The sequence below is a fragment of the Alligator sinensis genome, unplaced genomic scaffold, assembly GCF_000455745.1.
Source record: "Alligator sinensis unplaced genomic scaffold, ASM45574v1 scaffold1144_2, whole genome shotgun sequence".
NCBI classification, from domain to species: domain Eukaryota; kingdom Metazoa; phylum Chordata; order Crocodylia; family Alligatoridae; genus Alligator; species Alligator sinensis.
The window spans coordinates 307875-324591 of NW_005843031.1; positions in this window are offsets into that span (position 1 = coordinate 307875).

The following is a 16717-nucleotide window of genomic DNA, read 5'->3' on the forward strand; positions in this document are numbered from 1 at the left end:
CTTGGCACAAAAGTTAGCCCCAAGCCCCTGCACCCCTGCCATGTGCCCCTATGGCCACCAGGGGAGCTCCAGCCTCTGGCCACATGGCTGCCAGCACTTAGAAGCCATGTTAAAGCCCAAGCCAGCTACCAGCACCTGGCAGCCATCTGGAAACCTCGGATCCCTGGCCAGCCCCTTCCCTGCCCAGGAGCTACGTGCCCAGCACAGAGGCAACACTCTTCCTTGCCCATCTTGCCTCCCTATGCCAGGGCTGCCCCTGCCCCTACCCCTGCCAGTGATGCCCAGTGTCCCATGCTTCTGCTGGTCATAGTGCTGGTCCTGCTGGCCCCAGCAGCCCCCTCCCCCCCGCCCAGGCCCCAGGACAGCCTACCCATCAGCAGGGGCCAGGGAACTGGCTGATCCCTTCCTCCTGCACTCCCTACTCCAGTCTGTCTGCCCCACTGCCCACATGACCCCTACCCCTGCCCACCCCCAGCACCACTCAGGACATATCCATAGGTGAAACAAAAAAAACTCTGTTATCCTCACAGCACCCACCCCCATCCTTCCCCCTCAACAAACAGAACCCCCTCCCCCTTCAACCAACAGAGCCCCTCCACCATCCTCCCTACCCACCAACAATAAAAAACCTACTTACAAGTGGAAGACTATAATATTTTGGGTCTTCAAACCCAAAGTTGGGGGCCTTGGGGGGGTCTTGGGGGCAGAGCCTCTGGGCAGGTGCCCAGCATCCCAGCTCCTGTATGTTCCCTTGGACTGAGCTTAGGCCAGCCCCCTAGTGGCAGGGCAGACTTGGCACTAAAGTTAGTGCCAGATCATATCCACACATGTGTTAATGTGCATTAACTAATCATGCCTAAATTTGATACCTGCATTTGCAATTAGCCTAAGTTAATGCACATTAAGGGCATGCACATGTAGATGCATGCCCATAATGAGCATTAACTCTGGCTAATGTGCATTGACACATCTCTTGTAGATACACCCACTGGTATATAATATATGGCACTGCACACCCACCTACTTTAACTTCAGGTGACAAGGCACAGCAAGAGTGGAAGGTACCTTTCTTTTAGAATGGGCACTTAAGTATATATAAGCATTTTCTAGTTTTGAATTAATGTTTTAGGTTATATGCAAAATTTTGAACTCCTACTGATAGGTCTAATGATAGCTGTTCTTGACCTGAATATTTTGTGACTCAAGTATGTCTGCCTTCAGAATAAGACAACAGAATGTGGTAGATTTTTAGTAGCAGCAAACTTCTAGGTTTCTATCTTTAATAATGTCTAACAGGTGTTTAATATAGCTCAGTAAGAATATGGCCAGAGAACACAAATGAGTATCCAACAAATACAAAAGAAAATAATTTTAAAGAGTCCCATGTGTTCCCAAGACAAAGAACGTATTGTTCACAGAGTGGAACTGAATAGGCCTACTTCATTGCAGGTAGGAACTAGCCCAAGAAAATTAAAGGCCTGATCAGAATAAACTGGATAAATAGGAAGATACCACAAAGGCTAATGTTGCCACCCAGATGAGGAAAAACTAAATAAGTGTTGCTGAAGTTATTCATGGAGGGATCTGCAAGTCTCTCAGATTACTGAGCCACAGAGTCCTGTCAGATGCATACAAAAAAGAGGAAATGAAACTCAGACTTCATCATTTCTCCTTGACCTAAGCCCAGGATTTCAGAGTTGGAAAGTACATGATATTGAAGATCTTATTGAAAGAGGTTTCTTTGGCTCTATCCTTTTTCCAGCAAAACTACATAATTCACTCAAAGACCTCTTCTTTTGAGACACTCAGCTACTTCTGCAAAACAGCTTTCAGAAAATACTGAGAAGATTAATCTAGTCCTAATTAACACTCTTCACCTAATAGTATTTTAATGAACAATTCAATAAAGTGACATCAGAGTATGAGCTAGCATGCAGAGGTACCACCTGTTCCCCAGAGCTCAGGTAATGCTATTTCCTGGCAGATGCCCAGGAATCCCAGTACAAACCTCTGCAAACCAGGAGTCCCAGTACAAACCTCAGTACAAAGGAGTCCCAGTACAAACCTCTAGTATCACATCCACTGATTACTCCCAGCTCCTTCCAGAGCCCATTGTAAAAGCAAGGCACCATCCACTCTCACCATGCCTTGCAACATAAAATTAACATAGGTGGATATGAATGCAATACCATAGGATTATTTATTCTGAAGAATAACTATTTGACAGCACAGTACAAGCACTTTATAGACAAAAGTGAAATAAGAGAGGTAACTTTCTGAGGCCCAATGTATTTAAGGATTGCATCCTGAAATAATAAGTTACACTCCATCTTGCTCATAAAGGTATTCATCATAATTTCAGAACTTGTTTGAAACTAACCAATTTAGTGGTAAGACTGTGCACAGTGAAAACAAGAGCCAGAGCTGTAGCTCTGAGGCTTTTCACAACGCTTCAGAAATTCTCTTGCAACATATGCTTATTTAGCACTCCCATTATCAAGTACTTAATGAGTCCTCTGCACAGAATATAATTTCTTTTCTGAAAATAAAAATGGGCTTATTAAGAAGAGTACAATTAAAATGTCATTATTTTCAATAACACCGATTTCAGCTGATAATGGTCCCCTTGCACAGTTTTTCAAACTGCTAATTCTTTCCCATGGAGAATGTGTGTGTATGCCAAAACAGAGAACACTCTGAATTTATATTGGCACTAAACAAACTAGTTTTTCTTATCAGCACATTTTAAATGGTAACCTTGGGGCCTTTTTGTTTTCTTAAACACATTCTTTCTTCAATATTATCTATTTGTTACTATAGCAAGACAATTAAAAACATAAAAAATAACTGAGGTCTGACAAACAATTATAATTATCATTCAGTTAAATAAAGATAAAATGAAGGAACACTTTCAGTCTTCATATTTAACATCATATTTGTCCAAGTTCACTATTAATGATTTTAAATTATTGGGAATAAACTTGAATGATTTACTATGGCATTATAGCATTTGTGCACATACTTCCCTTTCATCAAAAAAAAAAAAATCATCACATGCTTATAAATAGTATTTTAAATTGAGTCACCTTATAACAAATTCTGAGCTGAAGTAAATTGGCATAAGCCTAATTTAACATCCCAGCTGTAAGTTTATCCCTTTCTATCATTGCTAATTATTAAAAATGCATATTTCTTAGCCAACATCATAACCTCTCAGATCTGCCTCTACCATAAAATTGTAAGCTTTCATCTCAGCTATAACTCATCCTACAACAGAATATGATGTCCTATATAACACATGGTGATTTTACTGCACTTGTAAAGAGGAAGATGTGTTTTCTACTTATTTTAATGTAGTTCTTTAAATCAAAACCAGGAAGGAAATAAATCTGTCATTCAGTAAGGTCAGGTTTATTGAATTTTCCACCGCAATGATTTTTTTTAGTTAAACAAACATGGAAGAAATAAAATAGTGAGCTAGATTCTATAATTAGAAATATGCTATTTATAAATTTGAGAGCATATTTCTAATTTGGTCTTGTTCAGTCAAAATACCATGAAAAATTGTCATAACCTTCCTTATTTTGACAAGAACTAAAATTCTAGAATCCTACAATATTTTTATCTCTCTTCTTCCAGCACATATTCTTTTCAGCAAAGAATGAAAGATTTCCCCAAGCACCAGTAGTGTTATACTGATAGTGCTTGCTCATGAAAAGCTGAAAGAACTCTAATATTAGCAAGTAGAGAAGATTCTGCTTTTTCATGAGCAGATGGTGTCATATGAAATAGACTAGCTAATAAACAATATTAGAGAGGATAAATTAAAGCACAAATAAAATGTTAAACCTATTTGAGAATTGAATATATGTATCCAATAGAATATGGTAAATCTCTAGATCATGTCATCCCTATGCAGATAAATCCCAGTTAGCTGAAAGTCTCAGGGATCATGCAAAATGTTCAGGTACTAATCAGACAGTTGGAGTACCAGAGGTTTCAGATCTTCCTATTGGGACAGAATGTCTTGGTTTTTCCGCAGTGGCCCAAAAAAATACTGCCCCACACTACAGATGAAATAGATTGTTGAATTAGTTTCAATAGTGTCTTATGTAGGAAACAGATGAGCATAAAGTCTCCTTCTGGTCTTATGAATCTTTGAATTACTATTGATGTTATAATAGCACTTAAAGTCACAACTAGAAGTAATACATTTTTCTGCTTGACTCTGTCAAAGCATATAATGAAAAACAGCCCTAAGTAACCTACAGTAATAACAGACAAGATAAGTGGTAAAAGAAAGTAGACAGGAATAGAAACATGCCCAACTTCACATAGTAGGTTAATGGCAGATCCAGGATATCATCCAATGTCCTGAATTACAGTTCCAAGCTCTGTTCATTAGACTATACTTCCCCAACACATTTTTTTAGATCTGTCTTATTTCCCTAGCCATCTTTTGAGGGCGCTCTCAGGTTAAAGGATGATTGGGACCTATTTCCTTCCCTTAGGCTACCTAAATACTAAAGCCTTCCCTCATTTTTGTTTTATTGGATGATGGATAATGATGTTAATTTTAATAACAAAAAGTGTTACCTTTGCTCCTAATGAGCACCTTGATGTATGGGGTGTGCCCAGCATGTGGTTTCAGGTCCCTTACAGGAGTCTCATCATTAGCTTCATTTGATTGCTTTTGCATCTTCTGAGAGTATATTTTGACAACTACTATCTGTCATTCTTCTGTCATCTGACACAACAATTTGACAGGGACTAAAGTGTATATATTTAATGTCTACAAACAACAATCAGATTGCTTGTTGCTTTTTCATTCAGGTCCCTATTTTACATTATCCTCTTCAACCTGATTAGAGTGCAAATGCTATACATTCTTGTGAATGAACAATAGGACAAATCATTTCCTGATTTCCATTCTTGCACTATTTAACAACACAGAATCAGTTACTCTGCACAAGCTAGAAAAACCACTGCAAACAACCTAAGCCAAATAATTTGATAGCTTCCAAAGAAATAAATGTCCTAAGAAGGCAAATATACTGGATCAAACTGACCCATGGTACAACTTCCTGCTATGTTATCGGGGTGAATATGGTTTATTGATCTCTATGGAGTATTAAGACACTCAGCTCACATTCACTACCCTTTTTGGGACACGCACTGTATTTTTGAATGCACTAAAGGGATTTTGAAGATTGCCCTATGAAATATCATTAATTAAATACTCCTGGCTCCTCTCTTGCCTAAAAGGTGCTGATTCTGAAATAATAAAATGAAAGAGAGTTGCCATGATAAAACAATAACATGTAAAGCCACTGCAGCAAAAACACTCTTATTTAGCACTGAATGGATTCTCATTTGTGCAGGGACATAACAGGGACAATATTTCTTTTTGAAAATTATATTTTGTTTTCCAAAGCTTATTAAAATGTATAGTGGGTGCATCTACACTTGCTATTAAGGCAACACAAACTCTGGAGCCGTTTGTTTCTGGGTGCAGCATCTACATGTGCACCTGGGAATATGGCAGAGGTGGGCAATTATTTTGGTCAGAGGGCCGCTTACTGAGTTTTGGCAAGCCATCGAGGGCCGCATGACAGGCAGCCATGGGCAGATAAATGTTAATTTTCTAATTTTTTTAGGGGCCCCTCGGGCCAGATAGAATGTCCTGGCGAACTGCATCTGGCCCCCAGGCCACATTTTGCCCACCCCTGGACTATGGCAACTGGAGAGCAGCAGAGCAGGCTCTGGCTGGCAGGGAGAATGGGGGTCAGCCTTGGGATCAAGGCAGCAGCATCAAGTGTTGGAGGAGCTAGCAGGAGTTGGGGGTCTGGCCCATGGCTGGCTGGGGGGACCAGGCACAATCGGTTCCCAGCGGTCACTGTCCACCCAAGTATTTGATTGCAGTTAATTACTCCACTGTAAGATAGTACTGTCCCTGAGTACTATCTTACAACAAAGTTAATTTACTGAACCCTAAGACCAGCATGTGTGGATGGTGGCACTTTACTGCTGAGCTAATTAGTCAACTCTGCACTAAAGCTCATGGGTAGATGCACCCTCTATCTGATAATGGAGTACAAGAAAAAAAAAGCTCAAGTTCCTTAAAAAAGAACTGACTGCTTTACATGCTTTGTTAATCTGAAAGAGATTCTTTCATAGACCTTGACAATTCTAGCAAGTCAGGAACATTTTAAGTATGCACATGCCACTTGTCAACTTATGCTATCAGTTTTAGATGACTCCTCACTGCAACCTAAAATTGGGTACATAATAAAAAAAAAAGCAGTAAATGATTTTTAAATTAAATAGTTGACTGAACCCCACCCCCCCAGTTTTGTTGCCTGTGCTCAAATCAAATGTCTTTTACAGACAGAGAAAAGATACTATTATTATTAAATCCATCAGGGCAAAATGCAGGAAAGATGAAAAACCTTGGCACAGCAGTGCAGTGTTTTGGCTCAACCAAGCCTTCATTAATGGGCTTCAATGCTTGGGTTTCCTCCATTGAGAATACAGTCACTAAGCTGAGTAAGCAAACAGTTTAACTGATTAACAATGAATAATCTATATCATTTATATAATGCCTTTTAACACCAAAGGATCATTAAGCTCTTATACAGACTTAGACTTATATGCAAACTATATAGATCAATCATTTCCATCCACCACTACCACCAGTGTGATAGAAGACAAATGTTTAACAGTGCACAGCAGCAGCAAACAGGAGTTTATGTAAAAAAGTGGCAATGCATGATGCCGAGTGGTTTGATAAGACACAATCACACTACTGGTATCAATGGTCAGGATAGGTCAGGGAACTATGTACGTTTCTGATTCTCAGCATATCCCTTACATTTTCTTTTAATGCATTAGTTTCTAAATAATACTGTGCACAGCACTTCTCAGTGTATTTGTTGATAACATAGTTAAAGCTTCCCAGCTATCATTTCCCTTACACTTTGATGTCTTATCTGTGCATTTCAAATGTATAAATTCCTACTCTTAATCTCTAGTCACTGCATGCATGTTTAAAAACATATGAAAAACATATGAAAGAATTTTGATCTCCTAGATATCTCTTCAGTATATACCACTTCACCCTTAATTCTGTTGCATATTTAATATCATACCACATAAAATCCTGATCCATCACAAATATAATAAAAGGCATGGCTGGATGACATAGATTTGTCACATGCTTTGAAATACACCAGATCCATATCCTTTGGAGGAATGTGATGCTACTTGTCACCAAGCTGTTAGATTCAAAGTACCTTCACTGCTTTGGACAAAAGCTGAGTTACACATAATCCAAACAGATAGGGCTTCTCTGCCTCAAAAACAATTTAACCATCACCTGTAGGCTATGGCCGCTGACACTTCTGAATGGCTCATGCAGAGAATATACTGTAATCCATACCCAAAGGAAAAGGTAAAAAATTGTAGTGAGTCAATCATTTGAATGAAAGGTAAGATGGAAGCCATCTTGTAAAGCATAGATGAAAATAAATAGTTGTTGACCACTATTGCTATCTGGACATCTAAAAAGAGTCAAGGATTTTGTTTGATTTCATTTGTTATATATTATAGAAAAAAGATCAGGAGGTGAAAAAAACTTTGCTGATTTATCCAGTTGCTTCTTCCATCCTATAAACATTACCTGGGTCAAATCTAGACCAAATCTTAGCCAACTAGTGCTCATCTAGATAAAAAAGCTGAATGTCATCCATATAAAGAAGAAAATTCAGCTCAACAGCCTCACCAGTGGTGAGCTTACCTACATACCAAACTGGAGAGGTAATGAGACAGAATTTATAGACCTCCCATGAGATACCCCTTAGGAAATAGCCTTTCATTGCCCTTTGGAAAACCTCAGACAAAGCTGTTGCTTACTGAATACCTAATTTTACATTTACTGGGTGTGTCTTCATGAGACGCTGACTGTGCAGAAGCTTGATACTACTGCGCAGTAGCGTTGTGTGGCAAAAACCGTGATGTGATGCTACTGCAGAGTAAAATTAACTTGAGTTACTGCACATTTATTTAGTACTTGTATAAACAAGTACTAAATAAATGTGCAGTAATGACTGCACAGTAGTGTCTTGTGCAGATGTGGCCACTGTCTTCCTATTCTAGACACAGCCTAGCCAGTGGCAGAAAACATGTCTTCCAAGGAAAAAAAAGAAAAATTAAAAATTTTTAATGGCAAAAATAAAATAACTACCATTTGTCTCTTGCAAACTGCAAAAGTTTAAATTCAGGACATTGTGTGTGATAAAGACCCCCCATTAGGATTTTTAAAAAAACTATTCATATAGGATGCCTGAAGTCCATGGAGCACAATAACTGGAATAAATTCAGCAATAAAAGGGAAGGAAACATCAAAATTGTATGAAATGGACATAACTGTGGAACTAAAATAAGCGGTGTCCCTTAAATGATGGACATTTGAACAGTATGACTGGATACTGTAGACTGATTTCTCCACTGGATGTGAAGTATTCCCGCATCCCTAAGAGATTAAAAATATATACTTGAGCATAATGATTCTTCCCGGTCTTTTTCATGTTAACAAATGGGAAAAGATACCAGCTAGATTCAGTAGGAGTCAATGAGGCATTCTGCTCTTAAAAATGGAGTATGGATTCTGAAAACCACTGATATAGGGAAACAGAATCATAGACTCATAAGAAAGCAGGGCTGCAAGGGACCTCACAAAGCCATCTAGTTCAGCCCCCTGCTCAAGAAAAGACTGTTCCTGATTAAACCATCCCAACCAACTGTCTATCCAGCCTTCCCTTGAAAATATCCAGGGATGAACAGTCCATGACTTGTCTAGGTAGTCTGTTCCAATGCTTGACCACCCCCATAGTCAGAAAGTTCCCCATAATCTCCAGTCTAAATTTCGTCTGCTGCATGTTAAGAATAGTACTCCAGGTCCTATGGCCACGGAGAATACTCTATGTCCATCTCCTTTATAATTGCCCTTCAAGTTTTTAAAGGTGGTTATCAAATCCCCCTCAGTTTTCATAGAATCATAGTAAGTTAGGTTTGGATGGGATCTCAGGAGGTCATCTAGTCCAACCCCCTGCTCAAAGCAGGACCATACCCAACTATATCTTCACAGCCGAAGCTTTGTCTAGGTGGGTCTTAAAAACCTCTAAGGATGGAGTCCACAACCTCTCTGGGTAACCTGTTCTAGTGTTTTATTATCCTCCTAATAAGAAAATTATTCCTAGTATCTATCCTTAACTGCCCTTCCTGCAACTTGAGACCATTGCTCCTTGTTCTGTCATTTACCACCACTGAGAACAGTCTAGCTCCATCCTTTTTTGAACCCTCTTCAGGTAGTTGAAGGCTGCTAATTAAATCCCCTCTCAGTCTCCTCTTATTTAGACTAAATAAGCCCACTTCCCTCAGTCTTTCCTCATAAATCATGCCCTCCAGCCCCCTCACCATTCTTGTAATCCTCTGCTGGACTTTCTGCAATTTGTCCACATACTTGCTGTAGTGGGGGGCCCAAAACTGAACATAGTACTCCAGATGTGGCCTCACCAGAGATGAATAGAGGTGAACAATCACTTCCTTTGACCTACTGGCAACACACTTACCAATGCAGCCCAGATGTCGTTAGCCTTCTTGACAACAATGGTATGCTGCTGGCTCATATTGAGCTTATTGTCCACTGTAACACCCAGATACTTTTCTGCAGAGCTGCTGCACAGCTGCTAAGCCGTACTGTAGCATGGGATTGTTCTGTCCTAAATGCAGGACTTGGCACTTGTTCTTGTTGAACCTCATGAGATTCCTTTTGGCCCAATTCTCCAATTTGTCTAGGTCACTCTGAATCCTACCCCCCACCCCAAGCTTCGTGTAATCTGCAAACTTTCTGAGGGTTCACTCTATGCCATCTTCCAGGTTGTTGATGAAGACATTGAACAAAACCAGCCCCAGGACCAGCCCCTGGGGCACTCCACTTGATACTGGCTGCTAACTAGACATGATTGTCATTTCTCTCTTTGAGCTCAATGCTCCAGCCAATTTTCTATCCACCTTACAGTCCGTTCATCCAGCCCATACTTCCTTAGCTTTCTATAAGAATGTTGCAGGAGGCCATATCAAAAGCCTTGCTAAAATCAAAGTGCACCACATCCACTGGTCTTCCCACATCCACAGAGCCAGTCATTTCATCATAGAAGGCAATCAGATTGGTTAGGCATGAGTTGCCCCTGGTGAATCCATGGTGACTATTACTAATCACCTTTTTCTCCTCCAAGTGCTTAGAAATGGATTCCTTGAGGATCTGCTCCATGATTTTTCCAGGGGCTGAGGTGAGGCTGACTGATCTGTAATTCCCTAGATCCTCTTTTTCCCTTCCCTAAATATGGGCACTATGTTTGCCCTTTTCCAATCAGCCAGGACCACTCCTGATTACCATGAGTTTCCAGAGATGATGGCCAATGGCTCTGTAATCACATCAGTCAACTTCCTCAGCACCCTCAGGTGCATCCCATCTGGATCCAAGGACTTATTCATGTCCAGCTTTTCTAAGTAGTCCCTAGGCTTTTGTAAGTACTCCCTTTCTCTTCTCCAAATGAAATAATCCTAGCTCTTTCAGCCTTTCTTCTGAAGTCACGCTTTCCAGACATCTAATAATCTTTGTTTTTCACCACTGGGTGCTTTCCTATCTGCCCACAACTTTCTTGATATGCAGGCCCAAAACTAAACACAGTCCTCCAGATGAGCCTCATTAGTACTGAATAGAACAGAAGAAACACTTCCATTGATTTACAAGTGACAATCTTTTTAATATAACCCAGGATGCTATTGGTGGTTGCTGTCCCGGCCCCCCTCCTCTGACCTCAACAAGAGCACACTGTTGGGCTCACATTCAACTTATAGTCTCCTTTAACCCCCAGGTTCTTCTCTGTAGTATGACAGCCTCACCAGTCATTTCCTAGTCTGTATTTATGCACGTAATCATTCCATCCCAAGTGTAGGACTTTACACTTCCCTTGCTCGATTTCATCTAATTGATTATGGGTCACTTCTCCTATCTAAGTCATTCTGGCACCTAGTCCTATCCTCCAGTGTCTGCAACACTGTCCCCCTGGGGTACTTCACTTGATACCTCACCCAACCTAGACATAGAGCTGTTGATGGCTGCTCATTAGGCATGCTAATCTAACTAGTTATACATCCACCTTATAGTACTTCCATCTAGTCTATATTTCCTTAGCTTGTTAATGGGAATGTTGCAGGAACCATGTCAAAAGCCTTACTAATGTCAAGGTATGGCCACCTCTGTACATGCAGGTAAAGGTGAAGTAGGATATAATGCATGATTCTCCCAATAATGCCTCCTGTCATGTCACAAATGCATGGCAGGAGGCATGATTGTGGGATCACACATTAGATCTCATCGTGCCTTATTGCCAGTGCAGGGGGAGCCTGATCCCAGGCTTCCTCTGTATTAGCAGGAAGCAGGATCCCATGTCTGGGAGCCCCATGCACCCCAGTTGAGGGACTCCCAGTCATGGGGGTGTCCCACACACTCCCAGCGCTGGAGGATTCCCACTACAGTGATGTCCTGGGGGTGTGGGAAAACCCCAGAGCTTGACGATCACCACTGCAGAAATCTCCCTGCCCCAGGGGTACTTTGTACATGTTGGCGGTCTCCAAATAACTGCAGTTCACCAGTTAATTGTGCAATACCTGCAACTCATAGAGGAGGCCCATATCACATACACTGCTCTCTCTCCAACCACAAAACCTGTCACCTTATCATAAAAAGAAATCAGATTAGTTAGGCATGACTTGCTCTAGGTGAATCCATGCTGGTTGTTCCTGATCCTCCACCTTGTTTTCTTCCAGGTGCTTCAAAATAGATTTCTTCAGGACCTATTTGCTGCAGCAAAGAAATAGGCAGTGTAATGTAAATGTAAACACTTGTAAATAGATACAATACTTCCTTATCCTCAGGCCAGTACAATAGAGAGGACTTAAAAATAAAAAGCAAGCTAATGAAAATATAGCAATTCAAGAGTCATTAACTGATTAAATAAATAGTTTCTGAGATTAGAACAAGTGCCATTTTACTGACTTAAAGAATCTGTGGAAGTGCTGCAAGCTACAGATTTGTTCCAGTAACAAATAAAGAGAATGAAATTTTATTGGTTCAATCGCTCATTTATCACAGATTAAAAAAAATACTGGTTGGATAAAGAATAACATATATACATTTTCATTGTGTAAAAAAAAAAAAATTGTTGTCTGAAAGCAGTGCCCATTTTGTACTTGGAGGACAAATGGAAAACTCAGTCTATTTCTTCAACTGCCTCGTTTATCCACCTATTTCCATTTTTATGGCAGAATACTCACAATTACCCAAGGATTTCTGGTTTTCCTTTCTAGTTTTCACTCACATAAATAGCAGTAGGGAGCGGAGAAGAAAACACAGGTGGGAATAGGTGCACGGAATAAACAGATATTTCTTTTTCTTTTATTTCAAAATTATATTTGTCTGAACTTTATATATTGTCGGCTGAATCCTGCCAGGCACTGAGCATTCTGACCTCAAGCTAGCAAAACATTTAAGCATAGGTTCATTGAGTCAATGAGTTTCCTGACCTACTTAAAGATAAACATATGATTACATTCTTTGCTAGATCAGGGTCAGAGCATTCAAGAACCTTGCAAGTATCTCTCTTTTTCCCTGCCATTTCCCACCTCTCTCTCCTCCCCTGCTGTACACTGGGTAAAAATTTCTGTGAACTGCTAGCATCCTTGCAAAACAGCCAGTCAAATAGAATGATTGGAGTAGCAAAAAATCCTGACATCTCTGCAGCATTCAACACATGCTCCAAAGTAATTATGTATTGTGTCATCTCCAGAAAGTCATACAGCTATAAAATAAGGCATTTAAGGTAATGTTGCACAGAAAATCTTACAGATAAAAAGAGGTATAACTCCCAGAAACCAGTTGTGCCATATCTTGTAAGAAAACCAACCAAAGACGCTGCTTATTTCTTTGCTTCAATGGTAAGAAATATTACTGAGCTGTGATAATACTCCATACAAGCCAATTTTAATAGGTTTTTCAATCAAGAGCTCACTACCAGGTACAAAGATGTTCTAAATGGAGACAAAATAGTATTTCGCATATTTTTAAGCTTCATAACTTTATGCAAAAGAGCTTAGAAATCAAGGAAGTAAAAGGATTCTGTGAGCAGCCCCTATTCCCCAACAAATTCTCTTTTTTTTCTCCCTAGTACATATTAAATTGGGAATCTTAGTTTCTCACAAGGAGTAGCTAAAATGAAACTCTAAAGGAGAAGTGACATCAGCTATGACTAAAATTTAAAAGCTGCTTTCTGCAGAAAAAGTAAGAGAGAAAGTAGAAACTTAACAAGTAAAGTTGTGCACTTCTGTTAATGTGTTACATTCTCCAAGGCTGACTGATTTCTTATCATTTGCTTCTTTTGAGGCATAATGTTGAGCTCTGAGTGAGACTCAATATCACTTAAGAGATTGGCAATTGATAGTGATGGCTCAAACCCAGAACATTTTATCCATAAAATCTCCTTCCCGGAACTGTGATAATTTGGATATAATACAATGTGGTTTTTTAGGGGCTCTCTCAATATATAGAGCAGTTATCTTTTATGGTAACAGTATTTAGAAAGTTCATATCTTTGTTACTTTTAAAGATAGTCTAGTTCTATCTTAAATAAAATATTTCCATCCGATGGCTTCTTAATTGCTTGTAAGAAGGAATCTAGGGAGATCTTTGTTTAAACTTCCAGTAACACTTTAAAAGAGCCTGGAATTGGCACTAATTAGCACTCTTGTAAAGAGTCATAGCAGAGATATCAAAGAATGACCTATCATCTTCCCTCTATAGGTGGTACCTCATACTTAGCACTCCCACACATCTACCAGGTTATATGGGAAACTGCAACATAGCTATGTTCTGATTCTTTTGTGGCTAATAAAGAATTTCAATCTCCAAATAGTCTCTCTCACTTTCATAAGCATCAAATTAATTAATAAAATGAAATGTAAATTTGTCAAGCTGATGTTTGGAGATTTGTCAGATTATTTAAACCCCATTCCCCATTTCTGGTTTAAATATGTTTATGTTATAATAATGCCTCAGTTTCCCTGTCTATCTCATACACTGAAGGGCAAAAATTGTGTTTGGAACCAAAGTTGTGTGGATATGAGAACAGAAACAGATGTTGTCTTTGTGTTGTCATTTAAGGGTGGTACAAAGGCCAAGCAAAGACACCCATGCCCCTTGTCATACCACACATTCCCACAAATTTGTTCCATGATAAGGCGGTATTAATTTTTTGCCACGATTTAGTGGCAACGGTCTGTTTGCTTTGTGGGAAAAGAGCCCATGTGGCCAAGAGCTGCCTGCACTCTCCAGTCATCCCAGGCAGGTGCTCCAGGTACTTGTGGGGGGGCCAAACCCAGGGAATTCCCACACAAGATTGGGCCCCTTGAGGTCCAGGGAATGTCTATCCAGCTATCCCCTCTTAAAGAGATGCTCCCTGGGCTATCTCAGGGCAAGAGACAGCCCCTGGCAGAAACAGATTGGGCTTCAGGACCCAAGGACTCTGCCTGCTGGATTGTTGCTGACCAGTAACAGGGTTTTTGTTGATTTACAAAGTGCATGCTTCACTGCATACGACATTGGTTACACCCTATCCCTTTCAAGTGTAAAATTCTTTGCTAGAAGTTAAGCCAAAACATAGCACTCTTCTAGAAGGGCCACCGATAATCGGGGGAATGAGAGGACCAAAGGCCAGGTTTTGAGGGCCAAGAAACCAGTGGCTCTCCCATTCTAGAAGCTACACGTAGGTTCATTTCAGAGAGCACTCCAGGAGACTGTCTAAGGCTGGGGGCTCCAAGCAAGTGCTCCTCGGGAAGATCCATGATGGGAGATATAATGGTAAGAATGAGATCATAACTCTAGGAATGTGGAATAAAAAAAATATAAGCCAGAACTTTCCCCTAACTGTTTGCAGAAGATTCAAAAGCCAGTTTTACATTTTGAAAGCAAATCTTTATTTTTTTTCGTTACCTACCTACATAAGACTTTCAATAGATTCAGCACCATTTCATTTCCTCTGGCACACAAAATATCATCACACATAAACTGCCATTCTTCCATCATCTTCTGTGTCTTGCCTCCAGCTATAGTAAAGTTGGATACTTTGCTGGAAGGTAGATAACCCCCATAAAAATTTATTCTAAGAAGCTAATCCTGTATGATTCTCAACTTCAGTCACAGTTTAGGGCTTTAGTACTTTACAGATAAAGCCTTAATTGTGCAGTCCTCTATCACACAGTAAATTTCTCCCCAATCAATGATGATTACCAGTTTAAACAATGAAATGTGCAAACCGGTAGCTTTGCCATTGTTATTCAAGTGGATCTACAGCTGTCAGTGTTATTCATAGATGTCTTTGTGCCTCTTTTGAATCTAGCTAAAATGATTTGTTTCCTGTGATTAGTGACACTGAGTTTCACTAACTAATTTTATGTGCAATCATATATTTTAAACGTTCTACCTTTTAAACTTCATTGGCTACCTTCTTGCTGTTGGAGTGGCCCACTGCCTTTAGCTGTATCTCCTCTATACTTTGCAAACCCCCTTTGTCCATGGGGATCACACACTTTGTTATCCCCAGCATTCTTCACCTCAAAGCACATAGCCAATGCCATCAGCATATAAGTGAATGTTTCCTCATTTATTCCTGCTATGACTCAACCACTCAAAACCAAACAAACCCTGCTGACCAAAACATTTTCTAAAATGTTGAAAAACAGAAGAGAAAAGGTAAAGAGCCACTGGTCTGCCTAACTCTTGGGTGCTAAGAGATGGGAGGCAGGAAGAGAGAGGGAGTTTCCTGTCTTTTACTATCCTTTGTTCAATATAGAGAAAACTATTTTTTCCATATATGAAGCTTTTGAAATAATTATATAGTCCTGTTCTTTCCTGACCCATATTGCATTGTACTCTTTGCCCTTATGTCATCTAACTTGGGTCCTGATATTGGAAAATCTTAAACCCACAATTAACTGCACTTACTGTGAGCAACATCAATGGTACTATATGCCCCACATGAACTTTAAACGTGTGAATCTGCAGGAATTTGAACTTAAGTAATAACCTCTTCAATTCAGGGAATCTTTCTGTAGGAGTATGTAAAATGCTGTGTATAACAATGACATTATATAGGTTATTGCAATAACCTGATTTTTTAAAATATTCAAGAAGCTACCTTTGGCACACTAATGTACCAGTGGAGGAAAGCACTGGAGGAAAGTAGGTGGTTCTTTTTTAAGACTATCCCTAAAAGATATTTCCTGCACCTAAATTGCATAAAAAATGTGTCATTAAAATAGATTTTTAAAAATCATAGAAAGATAGGAATAGTTCTTGCTTTTAAACATAAAGTTGTTGCATGATAAAAGTTATCATATATATATAATATATGGTGTATCATATCTATCTATCTACTAAATGTTTTATACATAAGCAGATGAGAGAGAATACATGGAAATATTAGCAATGTGTCAGAATATTGCTTGCTTAAAACATTCAGTAATAGACTGTTTGGACATATCCTAAAGAAGCTAAGTAATCAAAGCTTTCACTGTTTTCCCAGTATACACTGTCATTAAC